Genomic DNA, 14,232 nt, shown 5'->3' with positions numbered 1-14,232 from the left:
GACTCAGGAGCAGTATAAACAACAACTAAAAGGTTTTGATGCAGGATGGGGTCATCCATTTGGAGACTGGAAGTCATGTCTCACTCATCAGCTCATAGCTTTCTGCAGTTCCATATGTTAATCAGTGAAGTTGTGACTGTCTTAAACTTTAGTTATTTATCCACCACAATTATTTATATTCCAACTTTCAGAATATAATTTCTATGAAAGAGCTGACTAGTAGCATTCAGTTATGTATTTTAAAAGCACAGGTTTGTATCTAATGTTAGTCATACTCAGAAAAGTCTCATTGAAATTAATAGACATGACTAGATTAGATACATTAATTTTATGGTATAACTTAGTTGGGTACAACATACAATAAACAACATTATGGGTCTTCATGTCTTGTCTGTGCACAATTCCCATTTTATGCAAATATTTTAGAATGACTTGACTTCTCCAGAATGAGAAGAGCACTATGATTATCTTCCCTAGTCTGGTTGTCTGGAAGTATCGTAGGCAGGGGTTTTTTCAGCCAGAACTTGCCAGAACCTCTCAAGTGGGCGCCTTTGCCATTGTAAGAGAACAAGGGAGGTGTTCGTTGTGAGTTCCGACACCTCTTCCTAGAAAAATAACACTGAGTGTAGGTATTTGGGACTCAAACACACAAAACTATGCAATGGATTATACCAGTAGTTCCCAACCTGGGGGCCACAGAGTTATCCCAAGGGTTCCGAAAAGAAGTTACACCCCCCCCCCATTCCGCTTGAAGAGAGTCTCTTCACTGTCTTAAAGGTGCGTAGTGGGTAGCTACTTTAAAGAGTGTTTTAATGATCAGTTTTTAGAGGAGTGAGGCTGCTGTGAAGACTTTCTTCAGAGGGCTTTAAGACAGCGCCCCCTGCTTCTGTTTGTGCTTTTGGTGTCTCAGATGGGAGTGGAGGCAGGCTGTCTTAACACATTTGCTAAGTCTCTCTGTGCTCCCTTTTAATTTTAGCAGAATCCACACTGAATCCTTGTCAAGTTTTCTGCCTCCTAATTACTGATTGCATTCAGGTTTCTTAGTTTTGTCATTATTGGGGATTACTTTTGGTGCTTTATTGAGATGAATTATGTGACTGAGGAGTTGCCTATTTTTTGGGGGGGGGACGGGTAAGACTTTTATGGCTTTGTTCATTTTGGGACAGACATTTTAGGGTTGTCTGTTGTTCCATGTAGCATTTGCTGCTCATACCAACTTGGTTACAAAAAAGTAAAATAAATGCAAATAGCAAATATAAAGAAAATAGAATCACAGTAATTGTATATATAAATAGCTTTCCTTACATGGTTTGGGATTTTTCATTGAAATATATAATTGATAGTCCTGATTCTAGACAGAGGAATATTATTTATTTATTTCTTAAATTTATTGGTACCTTTTTTTGCCACATCAACTCAAAGCAACTTGCAGTATTTTAAGCAAAAAATGAGCATATACATACATTAAAATCAGCATTAAAAACCCTAAAAGTTAATTCACGCTCTATATATATTTTAAATTACAGTACACTAAAACATTTCACCCTCACAAAAAAGCCATAGAAAGCTAAAAGGGTCTGACTAAAAAGGCATTTTTGCCTGGTGTCTAAAGATATGTAATGATGGAGTCAAGGGAGCCTCCCTAGGGAGAACATTCCAAATGAACATGCCCATTGTGATGCTGCCACCCTCTGGACCTGTCTTACATTAATTTTTCCCTTGTTCTAAAGGTAAAGGTAAAGGTACCCCTGCCCGTACAGGCCAGTCTTGACAGACTCTAGGGTTGTGCGCTCATCTCACTCTAGAGGCCGGGAGCCAGCGCTGTCCGCAGACACTTCCGGGTCACGTGGCCAGCGTGATGAAGCTGCTCTGGCGAGCCAGAGCCGCACACGGAAATGCCGTTTACCTTCCCGCTAGTAAGCGGTCCCTATTTATCTACTTGCACCCGAGGGTGCTTTCGAACTGCTAGGTTGGCAGGCGCTGGGACCGAGCAATGGGAGCACATCCCGCCATGGGGATTCGAACCGCTGACCATGCGATTGGCAAGTCCTAGGCGCTGAAGTTTTACCCACAGCGCCACCCGCGTCCCTTCTTGTTCTAAAACAGGCTTATAAATAACAACTCACCTTTTCATTGATAACAAGTAAAAGTAAAAAGGTAAAGGACCCCTCGACAGTTATGACCAGTCAAAGGCGACTATGGGGTTGCGGTGCTCATCTCACTTTTAGGCCAAGAGAGCCAGTGTTTGTCCACAGACAGCTTTCTGCGTCACGTGGCCAGTATTACTAAACCGCTTCTGGTGCAATGAGACACCGTGATAGAAATCAGAGCGCATGGAAACACCATTTACCTTCCCGCTGCAGCGGTACCTATTTATCTACTTGCACTGGCATGCTTTCAAACTGCTAGGTTGGCAGGAGCTGGGACAGAGCAACGGGAGCTCACCCAGTCGCGGGCATTCGAATTGCGGGGACCTTCCGATCAGCAAGCCCAAGAGGCTCAGTGCTTTAGACCACAGCGCCACCCTTTTCCCTTTTGATAAAGACTCTCCTCCCTGGAAGAGAGGGGAGTGGTTGTGGGCGGGAGACCGAGCTCCGCCCCTGGTAGGGGGCCTTAGCCCCCTCTCCTCCTTACCTGGCTGGCGCCCACGCCCACCGGAGGCAGCCAACCAGGTGCCTCCGGGGGGCGTGTGTAGCAGCTTAATGCTGCGGCTCCAGCTCCGCCTCCTCCTCATTCGTCGTCGTCCCTCAGCGAGTCAAGAGCTCAGCCATAACCTTGGATTGCCACCTGGAGTGCAAGTTTCCTGGTTTTCGAGACGAGGCATTGCTTATGCCATTGCTGAGTGCGAGTTTCCTGGTTTTCGAGACGAGGCATTGCTTATGCCATTGCTGAGTGCAAGTTTCCTGGTTTTTGAGACGAGGCATTGCTTATGCCATTGCTGAGAGGAAGAGTTGCCGCGTTTGGCCCTCCTGACATCCTTATCCTTCAATTAGGGGAAAATGACCTTGTTAGCAGAAGAAGTGTGGACTTGTCGTGGCACATAAAAAGAGATTTGGATGAGATTGCTGCCTTGTGTCCCGGAACAACGGTGTTCTGGTCCTCCTTCCTGAAGAGAGTTGTGTGGCACGGTGTGCAGAACTGTATGGCCATTGAAAAATCCAGGAAACTCTTGAATCGTGCAATAGCCCGTTGGGTGCACTTTTGGTATGGCCGAGTCATCTCTCATGACTGTATCCGGATTGGCGACCAAGCCTTGTACCGGAATGACGGAGTTCATCTAACAGACATTGGGAATGACATCTGGTTGGACAGCGTCATTAGTAGCATTAGGGATTGGTTGCAGCTGTGAGGGTATTGGCGGCGAGCCCCTTTGCGGCTCGGGTGGCGGTTAGGCATTGGATTCATGTGTTGTGCTGTGTCAAGGGCTAGGTGTGGCCATCGCCTATGCTATCTACCGTGGGTTATTCCGTTAAAGGAATCTGGCGGTCGTGTATTCCGTCTGATGCCTGCTTGGCGGGAGGCCATGGCACGACCCTCGGTGACATCAGGGGGTGAGCCTATAGTTGGATTGGCATCAACAGGCTCCACCTACTGTTGAATAAACCCACCTCCTATAGTCATCCAATGCCTAAGCCAATACCTTTTCACTGCTGTAATCAATAAAGTTGTGGCCTTTCCTTGCCCATTAACCTTATATCACGTGTCCTTGTGTATTTATTTCACATAGCGGGGGTCGGGCCCTCGATCCACAACAGGTATATATGATAGAAAAAGCCAAAAAACTAATTTCAAGACCAGTAGTGTGCAACTAGAGTAATACATAGAGCTTTGCAAATGCACATTTGAATCTGTATGAAAATGTGATAATCGGTCAGGGAGGAAAGCTTGAAGAAAATGCTTGAAGGCAAAAATACCTCAAAAATACCTCAGTGAGGTCTGTGCATACTTAGTTGTCACATAATGTTCAGTATCAGTTGTGGGAGAAGAGAAAAATATTTTTGGGTCACCCTTCAGTAAAATAACCAGACTGGCATGTGAGAAGATAATAAAAACATCATCACAATGCAGAAGTTTTGAAAAACGCCACAGAATTTTGAAAGATTGTATAATTAACATGATTTTTCATGCATTGTGTTGGAATATGTTGTTAAGATGAATGAAACTTTTTAAACATGGTTTTTCAAAAGTGAAGTCATTCCATAGTTGGGGATAGTAGACCTGTTTCATTCAAAGAGAAATTCCCTTGTTTGACACTGACATATTTAGATGGAAAATAAGTTATATTCTTTCTGTGTTCAGTAGACTGTGACCTGTTCACTTTCTGACTTTTGGTTCTGTCATAGTTCCTTTTTCTGCTATTCTCAGCAGAAGCTAGAACAGAAGTAAATCTGGGAGTTGTGTCTTTCTGCTTCTGACAGAGGCAGGCTCATCAGCCTTTATTGACCCCACTGACAGTGCTATCCATCTATGCAATATATATCATTTCCCACATGTCTTCATGACAGGCATTTCACTAGTATTTTAAATAAAGCATTCATAGGAATATATGGATTGTATAGGGAATATGTAGGGAATGTAAAGTTTAATATTAAACATAGAGAAACATTAGGCCACCAGATAAAGCTGTATTTTAATCCAATAAACCTAGAAACATGCAGTTTTATACTGGTTAGAACATGGATTTGTTCTATGTCCTTTTAATGCAGAAAGAATAATTCCTTCCTCTACAAGTATGAGTGTGCATACAGTGGATTAAATAAGATAAAATCAAAATGCAAGAAGGTGGCACAGTCTAGTTTATCCACTGCTGAAGCTTTGCATACAGAAGTAATTTAATGAAAGGGTATAAAATATGATATAATTACTTTACTGGCAAATCAGAAAATTGATTTTGAGAAACGTTTTTGGCAGACAGTTAAAATGTCAGCACTTATTTGGGCTTCACAGAATAAACAACACAGTTAACAGTTGCATATTATAAAAATAACTTGCTAAGCAGGAATGTACTTTAAAATAAACAGTAGACTCATTTTGCTTGAAGGGAATAATACTTGAACATTCTCTTCAAAGGCAAAGTAATAGTAGAGGAGCATTTTGAAGCTTCAGCATGTTGGATAGACCTCCGGTTTATTTTATTAGTCATTTGTAAATCAAAGAGCATGAGAGATCTGGATTACTGTGAAGTTCAGTCGATTGAATCAGAGTTTGAAATTTCAACAGTAGTTCTTAAACTATGGGAGTATTACAACAGTGGCTCTCCAACTGGATGGAGGGGGAGCATGAAGTTTCACATTGTATTACAGAAATCACATGATAATTATGTGAACCAGTGTGGTGTGGTGCTTTAGAGTTTCAGACTAGGACCTGGGACTCCAAATCTGCACTCGGACATTCATTCATTTTATTTGTATGCCACTTCCCCACAAAAAAAAAATCACGCTCAAAGCGGCTTACGACAAAGAAACAGTAATGCATTTCAAACAAACACTACAAAAACAATCTCATAATAAAAAAGCAAAACAATGACATAGTAACAATTTCATAATAACACAGCAAAACAAAATATATAACTCATTTCAATACATAATAACATTTCCGTTCCATCACAGAAGAACTCAAGATCTTCTCGTCTTCCTCAATTGGAGATAATGTTAGGAATAATATTTGTAATAGTCTACTTTGCAGGAAAATATTGTCCTCAAGACAATGTAAAAGGGGGAGAGGGGTTTAACCATTTGTAGAAATCCTCAGTCTTCATTCCAAACCACCTCTCTGTCTCCCACTTGGGGAACTTGAACGGTTTTCTTTCAAGAGCAATGTAATGCCCACTTCAGGAATTCACACAATATCATCATTCCTCTTTCGTTAAAAGAATAATCACAAAGTTGAAAGATGTTTGGTATATTGGTAGAGGTTGAATTTTGATTTGTTTCTGCTTATATGTTGTCCTTTTGGCTTTCTCCTGACTACAGTTCTAAATACTGTGCAAGCTGAAACTTACTGTGAGAATACAGTTATGATTAATGCAACTGGAAAATGCAGTGTTTTATTATAAATCATACTAGCAGGCAAAATGGGGCTTGGAAAGAAGGAACACTGAACTTAATGCCTTCTGTTCACACTCCTCTTCAATAAAATAAAGATTAATATAAAGCAAAGCAGTATTGCTGTAGAGGGTATTGCTCTACACTCCCATGATTAATTAACTAACATTATGGATATATTTTTTCTCCATAAACTTATTGTGGGGCAGCACACATCTAATACTCTTTTAATAGAAGGAGCTATAAAACTATATTTTACTGCATTTTGGCTAACTAAAAATTTCAGTTACAGTTACTACAACATTTCCAGAACAGTTGGTCAAAACATTTCTTAAAAATATATGGTACCCACTTTGTTTGCTTGTGCAAGAAGAAAAGAAAAGAAATCTGAATATTCACTTCATTTGCTTCATGCCTAGAAATAACAAATGATGACTTTTAAAAAATCAGACGTATTACTCTGTTTATTAGTGATATATTGAATTTGTTGTTGTTGACTTAAAGTACTAAGAAATAAATAAGTTTTCAACACTGATAGTTCATTGAACAGAAATATCTCAAATTTCTTAACCTTAATTTCTACTCCGTTTTATGGTCTTTGGGTCTCAGAGGCCCATAACTGTTCATGATCTATCATTTTCTTGAGTAGATAGAACAGTCATTGATTTCCATACAATATATGGTTTCTGATACTCCCACTTAATCCCTGGCTCAGCCCTGCATTTAAGTAAAGTTCCATTAAAGGGCAAGTTATAACTTGCTTGATTCATTTTTGCTGCCTGGAATGGGGTCTCCATTAGTTATTCTACCTTAGGCACCACAGTTTCTTGGAGGAGACCTGTTTAAGCCTAATAAAATCTACATCAAGTTCCTAAGTCCTAAAAGTATTGAAAGGCTAGGTTCTGCAGTTACAGAGTATGAAAGTGACTCTGGAAGTATAAGAATAAAATGAAATTTTAATGAAGCTTTCTCCCTACCCTTGGTGTCCCATATATGGCACACCTGCAAGTGCAATAGCAACCTCGAGGGCTTGCCCAGGTTGTCCATGAAGCCCCCACTGTTTTGTCAGAAATAGGACGTTAAAAGACCATCTCTTTCCCTCTTCCTCTTTCCACTTCCTCTTTTCAGCACTCAGATCAGCAGGCAAACAGCTGAACACAAAGTGGAGTGACAATGAGAACAGGGGTCGGTGGAAAGATAAAGCCTCCTTTGGGGCTGCTTGGAACTATTGTTGTACCTACAGAACTCCAAGTTTTTGGTGTGTGTGTGTATTTGAACTTGAAACATGGCAGCCAACCTGACCTTACTTGTGACTCATCAAGCCACACATAGCACATTAGGTCACCAGAGACTCAATACACCTGGTTTTGCAAAATTATGGTGGGGTGAGGAATTGGCAAGCACCTATCAGACCAAACTGCATTTGGCTTTGTAAATGCAAAGGTCAAAGCTCTGATTTAAGCAAAGTTGGCTAAACACTTAATAGCACAGATGGGGAACCTCAGACCCAGAGGCCAACTGTGACCCTCCAGGCCTCTCTGTCTAGCCCTTTGGACTTTCCCCAAGCCTTATTGGCTCTGCTTTGCACCCTTCTTGAGTGTGTCTGGTGAGAACATGTCCTTGAACTTTGATAATGCCTCTAAGTTGTTGAGCGGTGGGATAGAGTGCTGTGTGTTTGCGTGTGTATAGAATCTAGCCTGCTGCACAGAGGTGAAAGTAACATTTTTGCTCCACATACTTTCCCCTCTGGTCCTGCCCACCACTGGCCTATAGTCCCAAGAAAGTTGCCGAGATGAGAATGTGGAACTCAGGCTAATCCATCCCTGAGTTACAGCATGTGAGATCCAAGGTGTCCCTTTTTTCTTCATAATGATTAAGAAGATTGAAATACAGTTGATAGTTTCTGGTATGGAATCATCCTTTCTATAGTACGTATTGTTGTCCAGGAGAAAACAAGCATCAGCCAACACAGCTGTGTTTCTCCATTCTTTAGCTTCACATAGAGTATGTGGAAGAAAAAATGCTGTAGAATAGCCCTCCATCACTGCCTGAAATATCCAACAGCATGAATTGGTGAAGGCTCCCCACCCCCTGGCTTTGTTAATGAGACACCTGCATTTCTGATACACCTGTGTCCCCTTTAGTGACAGTGCCTGAGGACCAAGCCATGAGACCTAGTCATATTCTATATTAATGAAGGATATATCAGTTTCCTCTGATATAACAGACATAACAGAACATACTCCCCACCCCCTTCATGGATTCAGAAACAGTGAACTGTTAATTCTAAACAAAAGGGAAGAAGGGTCAAGATCAAATATGAAGAACAGTTTTGTGTGTGGATCAGTTGTCTACGGGCAGAATATGTACATGTGCAGCCTTAGAAGTCCTGCTTTCAAGTTATCAAACCTGTCTTCTTTATAGTTTCTTTTTGCGGTCCCTCTGCCTATGAGTAGCAGTGGTCAGCGGATGGAAGAAGCAGACTGCAAACTAATAGATACTTGCTAGGGGATCCTAACACTGACTCATTGGAAGGCAGCAACCTGACAAAGTGCAGCCACAAAACCACAGGAGGAAGTGGTTTTTACCTGCCATTTAAAAAGAGAAAATTACTCCTAGCAGGTATTAATAGATCCTAACTTTCACCAATTTTCAGTTCAGCGCTGAGATTTTTCTGCTCTTTCAAAAAGCTGACTGACAGATAACACCATATACAGAGTGTCCTGCATTTTAAAAGCATTCATTAGTCAGCTGTAACATCCAGTGGAAAATAAATATTTATTGCAGAGGAGTGAGCAAACAAGCTACTTTTAAGAAGAGTGGAGCATTCCTAGCAGTATGCAGCTACATCCAGAGAAAATATGAAATTTTTGCATCAGTATGCAACTTCCAGAATGCAGCAATATTCGTCTCAGTTAGTGACTGGCAGGAGGACAGTGTTGGGGTGAATATGATTTACCACAAAGTAATGTATGCTGTCGTTATGGGCAATACACAATAACTGGTAGGCTCCCCATAAATTGTATTTCCACAATTCAAACTCCACCACATTGGAGATCTGATAGTGCTCCTAATAAAAGTTTACAAAAATGTGTGGAGGACATCCAGGAATTGACTATTTTGTCTGGTTCAAAGGATGACTGCATGCGACAAGTCTTTTATTCCACTTGACTTGCTGAACATGGCCAGACAAAGAGCCTGTTACTGACACTGCATATTTATGTGTGAGATATGGCTTTTTTTTTTTACTGAACAACCAAACCGCATGCAGCATGGGGCTGGATGCTGACAGTGAGGTCTAAAGCCACCTTGGCTCATGGAACTAGTTTCATGGTTGTTTAGTTTGATACTTCAAACAGATGCCTCCTTAGAAGATGTAATATGGTTTATGGCGAACACAACACACATGTTTACACATTTATATAAATCTGTATTTATGTGGCAATAGATACTGTTAGTACAGCAACAGAATTTACTGCATAGGCCCTCAACAGCATCCCAGCAGCCAGGAGTCCTTGGAAATGTAGTTCATGGAATTTGGGTTGTGTCATGTTACAGTAGTTGTCATCTGGCTAACATGGCTGCAATGTGGCCTTGGACATAATGCTGAAATGCCAAACCTTCCTTTTCAAGTGGAGAGGTAGGAGCCCATGTACCAGTTGATGACATGAGATCACTAGAAAGCGCTGCATGAGCTAAGCCATGGTTTCGCTTGGTGAGCTGTCCAAACGCAGAATCATGATTTAGCTCTCTTCAGACAAGGTTTTTCCTATGTTTTACAGCTTGTGGTTTGTGTGGGAGAGCTAAACAGTGACCGAAGGTTTGGACAACATGCTAAGCCAAACAAAGGCTTAGCTCATTGCAGCACATTAGCAAAATGGGGAGAAGCAAAGAGGCCACAATATCCTTTTGGGGAGTCCACACATTTGTTCACTTGCACTAAGCTATGATTTAGATTGGCATTGCATGTAAATGAGGACAATGTCTAGTTTGTCCCTCAGATGTTAACAGCCAGCAGATCACATCCACAGTAGTATTAGATACAAATTTCTTAAAAGTTGCAAAGAATAAAACTATTAGGAAGAGTACAACTTTACTTTTTAAATCTTAATTAGTATTTACTGCCTCTTCATTTCTGGCAAACTTTTGTTCAAACGTTTTCATTCAAATTGCAGGATGGATGGCAGTAAGCAAAATGTCCATTGCCTTTTTGATCATGAGAAGATTTTTGTGTTACCATGGTGATATTTGAGTGGCAATATAAAAATAAGTAAGTGCTAACGAGAATAATTAAAACTTCATTGAGAATAGTTTGCAGAATAAAATTGTAGACTTCTGTACAATGGGCACTTTAAAATGTCATTTAAATTTGCTTATTGGTATACAGTACTGAAATATGTGAGATTTTGTTGTTAATTTGCTGTGATCAGCATGATAACATTTTAAACTTTTATGCAATTGCTTCCTAACATGCTGCTTGTTGTTGTTTAGTCATTTAGTCATGTCCGACTCTTTATGAACCCATGGACCAGAGCACGCCAGGCTCTCCTGTCTTCCACTGCCTCCTGCGGTTTGGTCAAACTCATGTTAGTAGCTTCGAGAACACTGTCCAACCATCTCATCCTCTGTCGTCCCCTTCTCCTTGTGCCCTCCATCTTTCCCAACATCAGGGTCTTTTCCAGGGAGTCTTCTCTTCTCATGAGGTGGCCAAAGTATTGGAGCCTCAGCTTCAGGATCTGTTCTTCCAGTGAGCACTCAGGGCTGATTTCCTTAAGAATGGATAGGTTTTGCAGTCCATGGGACTCTCAGGAGTCTCCTCCAGCTGTTCATCTAAACACTTTGCTTTATGGGACTCACAAGAACCCTGCTGAATCAGACCACAGGTCTATCAAGTCCAGCATCTTATGTCCTCATAAACCGTATGGGAATTCAGCCTCAACTTTCTCTTGAACTATGGGATTTTCCATTCTAAGGACATACTAGATGTGTATCTTAACTTGGATTTGATCTATTAAATTTATATCCTACCTTTCCTCCAAGGAGCTTGAAGCATAGTGCTTTTTCCTGCTGGTTTTATTCAAACAGCAACTCTGAGAAAGAGCGACTGGCCCAGGGTCACCCACTGAGTTTCATTGCCAAGTGGGGATTTGAGCCTGCAGTCTTAGTCTGATATGCCATGCAGCCTCTTCAAGGATTAGGATTTCTTTTGTCAGCCTTCCTTCTGATATGGAGATGACATGTAATATATTGCTTAAAATCAATTTCCTTGAAATAACTTTCTGTTTAAATAAAATGAAATTTATTACTATCATTTGTAATTTGTAAAAATTCTATTCAAGTAGAGTGCAACTCCTTGTTTTAATCAACCATGTCTTTTCTAATTTATTCTTTCATGGCTACATGAAAATATCAACTTTTAAAAAAAATATTTAGTAGGTCAGCTGTGGAGAGTGACACTATCTTCTTGTTCTGGATGTTTTATCATCATCAGTCATCAATCTTTATTATGGTCTAGAGACCCAATAAATCGTTACAAAGCAATGCACAATTCAGACAGCCTACCTCCAGGTTAAACAAGCATTTTGTTCAGACTTAAAGATAGGGATCATTGGTTCTTGCAACCACCGATAAAAACTTTGCCACTGCTAATGTTCTAGCATTTGTCCGGTTTTCCAATAGGAACCTAACATAGTGAGCCTCTGATTTTCCCGGGAAAGGTACCAGCAAGGGTAATATCAGTTCAACCCTGGCTTGCTCATATTTTACACAGTGCAGCAAAATATGTTTTATAGAATCGATGTCTTGAGCACACGAGCAAAGTCTGTCCTGGTAGGGAACTCCTGTTCACCTGCCATCCAACACTGCAGAAGGAAAGACATTTACACTGGCTTTGGTGAATAACCTTCGATAATTTGGAACTGTCAGGTTTTTAAAGACATGCCCGTATTGTACTCCTACTGCCAACGGACTGCGTTTGATCGAGATCGCAAGTCACTGTGTGTATTATCCCATAATCTTTGCTTTAATGTCTTTAGGGCACCTTTATAACCCAGGTAATAAAGTTTTTTTGGGGGGTGGCTTTTCTAGCCATGGTTTTCTGCCATTTGCTGACAAACTCCTCATTGGTCAGGTGTTGGTACAAACCCTTCCCTAGATCAAACACTCAAATCCTGAGCCATTGTTTTAGGGCAGCAGATGTTTTATGGGTTCAGCGTCGAGAAATTTATTTTTTCACAGTTACCTTAAAGCTATACAGAGAAAAGCTGTGTTTGGAAACCATGTATTGGATTCTTAAGCCCGTTATTTAGTCAAGATATGCATGAGCCTTTTACCCATCTGTGTAGTCCATTTCATCATCCCATTAGATGCAATTAAACAGAAAATTTCTAAATAGCCATACTTCCTCATCCATCTCAACGGGGGAACCAGGGTTATGAGCCTTAGAATAAGCCAGGATCTCAAACCCCACAGTTCTGAAGCTGGTTTAAATTCCTGGCTTGTTTCAAAGTTAGTATCCATAGGCTTTTGGCTTGAATGAAGTGGGAAGCTATGGTTGAGTTAGCATTTCTGGTTTAATCACAGCTTGCCTGAAGGCAGTAGTGAAGGGGTTTAGTACACAAGCAACTTGAGATGTCTTGTAATTAGTGGTATATAAATACTTTTATAAATAAATATAAACAAATAAAAACTTGTGCATGCTTAGAATAATAGAATTGTGGAGTTGGAAGGGATCAAGAGGGTCATCTAGTCCAACCCACTTCAATGCCGGAATCTTTTTGTGGGGCTCAAAGCCAGAGCCCTGAGATTAAAAGTCTTATTCTCTACTAACTGAGCTATCCAATGGAGGCTTCATTTTAATAAACTGACATATAACTGTCCAAACAGGGTCATAGGGATTAGCTGGTCTTCCAGTATAAGAGGAAAGCTAATTTATAGATCATTCACCTTTCTAACAGAACTGATTTCTATCTACTTTTCCACCTTCTGGTACTTATTGAAGTTGTAATTCATAGCTAATGACTCGTGCATAGTGGTTTTCCTTTTCTTTTTTCTTTAATCTCATTGTTGAGTTTGAGTATTTTACAAATATATATAGGATTAAACTGTGTTATGTTAATTGTATTCAGTGAACACGATGAATATTTCTACTAACGTGTGATCAGAGTGCACATGAATTTAAACATCTGCTGATTTTAGGAAATGTTAACGTTCAGGAACTTTTTCAAGTGTAGAATTTACTTGATATTTCTAGAATATATTTGAAAGACTATTTAGTGAAACTTAATTTTGTTTGGAGTTCAGTGTTCTATGTTTTCAGTACTTGTGCTCTCAAGTATACATACCGTACTTTTTCTGGAAAGGCCATTAATACAACAATGTTGGATAGGTGAAAACACAATAGTATAATAAATTGTCGTTAGTGTTGCATGATCTGCATCAGGGCCATCCAGTTCCCCATTGGTCACATCTGGCACTTGAAAACTGTACCAAATTGTAATCAATGCATGCTTTTTTAAAAAAAAAATGATCAAGGTAAAGAAGCAAAGACCCTTTGTATTTCATATACATTTGTAGTGTTTCTATTTCACAAATTGGAAAAACAAGCAAGCATTGTCATTCTGCCTCTTAGGTGAAGTTTCATACAACAACTCAGCTTCTATTTATTTTTTATTCTGGATCCATAATTTCTGGATTATAAATATTTATAGGCTAGTATTCTGTGAATCTGAAAGCAAACACTAAGAAGTTATTCTCCCAGCTGTGCAGGAGTAGGGGAGCTTCACTGAGGTTTTCCCCTGTTCCTATGAACCAGCTCACTAATTGCGTGGTTTGTTAAGAGAAGGACTTACCTGCATGTGAAAGATCTGTTCACTGTTTAAAATAAATTCATTTTCTGTTTAATCTGAATACGAGAGACTGTGCTTTCTGCAAATAAGAGTTAGTTAACAAATCAGGATATCAGACCATCCAGGCTGCACATGCCTTAATCTTGTTGTGATTTATATCGTCTTCTGCATTCACAATAAAAGTTTCCTGCATTTTTAACACAGGCACTAATAGGTTCATGAAAACACGTAAGACTTCTTGAGTTAAGAATATGCATATATATGCATCAAAGCTCTTAGTATGTCAAAATGATGGGCTACCTTTCCTTTTGTTAAGAATGCTTATGACATTTAAGCTGTTA

General features: G+C 40.1%; 1 protein-coding gene across 13 annotated transcripts in view; it reads left to right on the top strand.

Moving 5' to 3' along the window:
• The window catches only part of PLEKHA7 (pleckstrin homology domain containing A7), a 147,597-nt gene that overhangs the window by 50,202 nt on the left and 83,163 nt on the right, over nt 1-14,232 (top strand). The gene's annotated exons all lie outside the window — the stretch shown is intronic.

Source organism: Podarcis muralis, chromosome 1, assembly GCF_964188315.1.
Source record: "Podarcis muralis chromosome 1, rPodMur119.hap1.1, whole genome shotgun sequence".
Taxonomy (NCBI): domain Eukaryota; kingdom Metazoa; phylum Chordata; class Lepidosauria; order Squamata; family Lacertidae; genus Podarcis; species Podarcis muralis.
The sequence above is the reverse complement of the archived record's forward strand: the minus strand, read 5'-3'. Positions and strand labels throughout refer to the sequence as shown.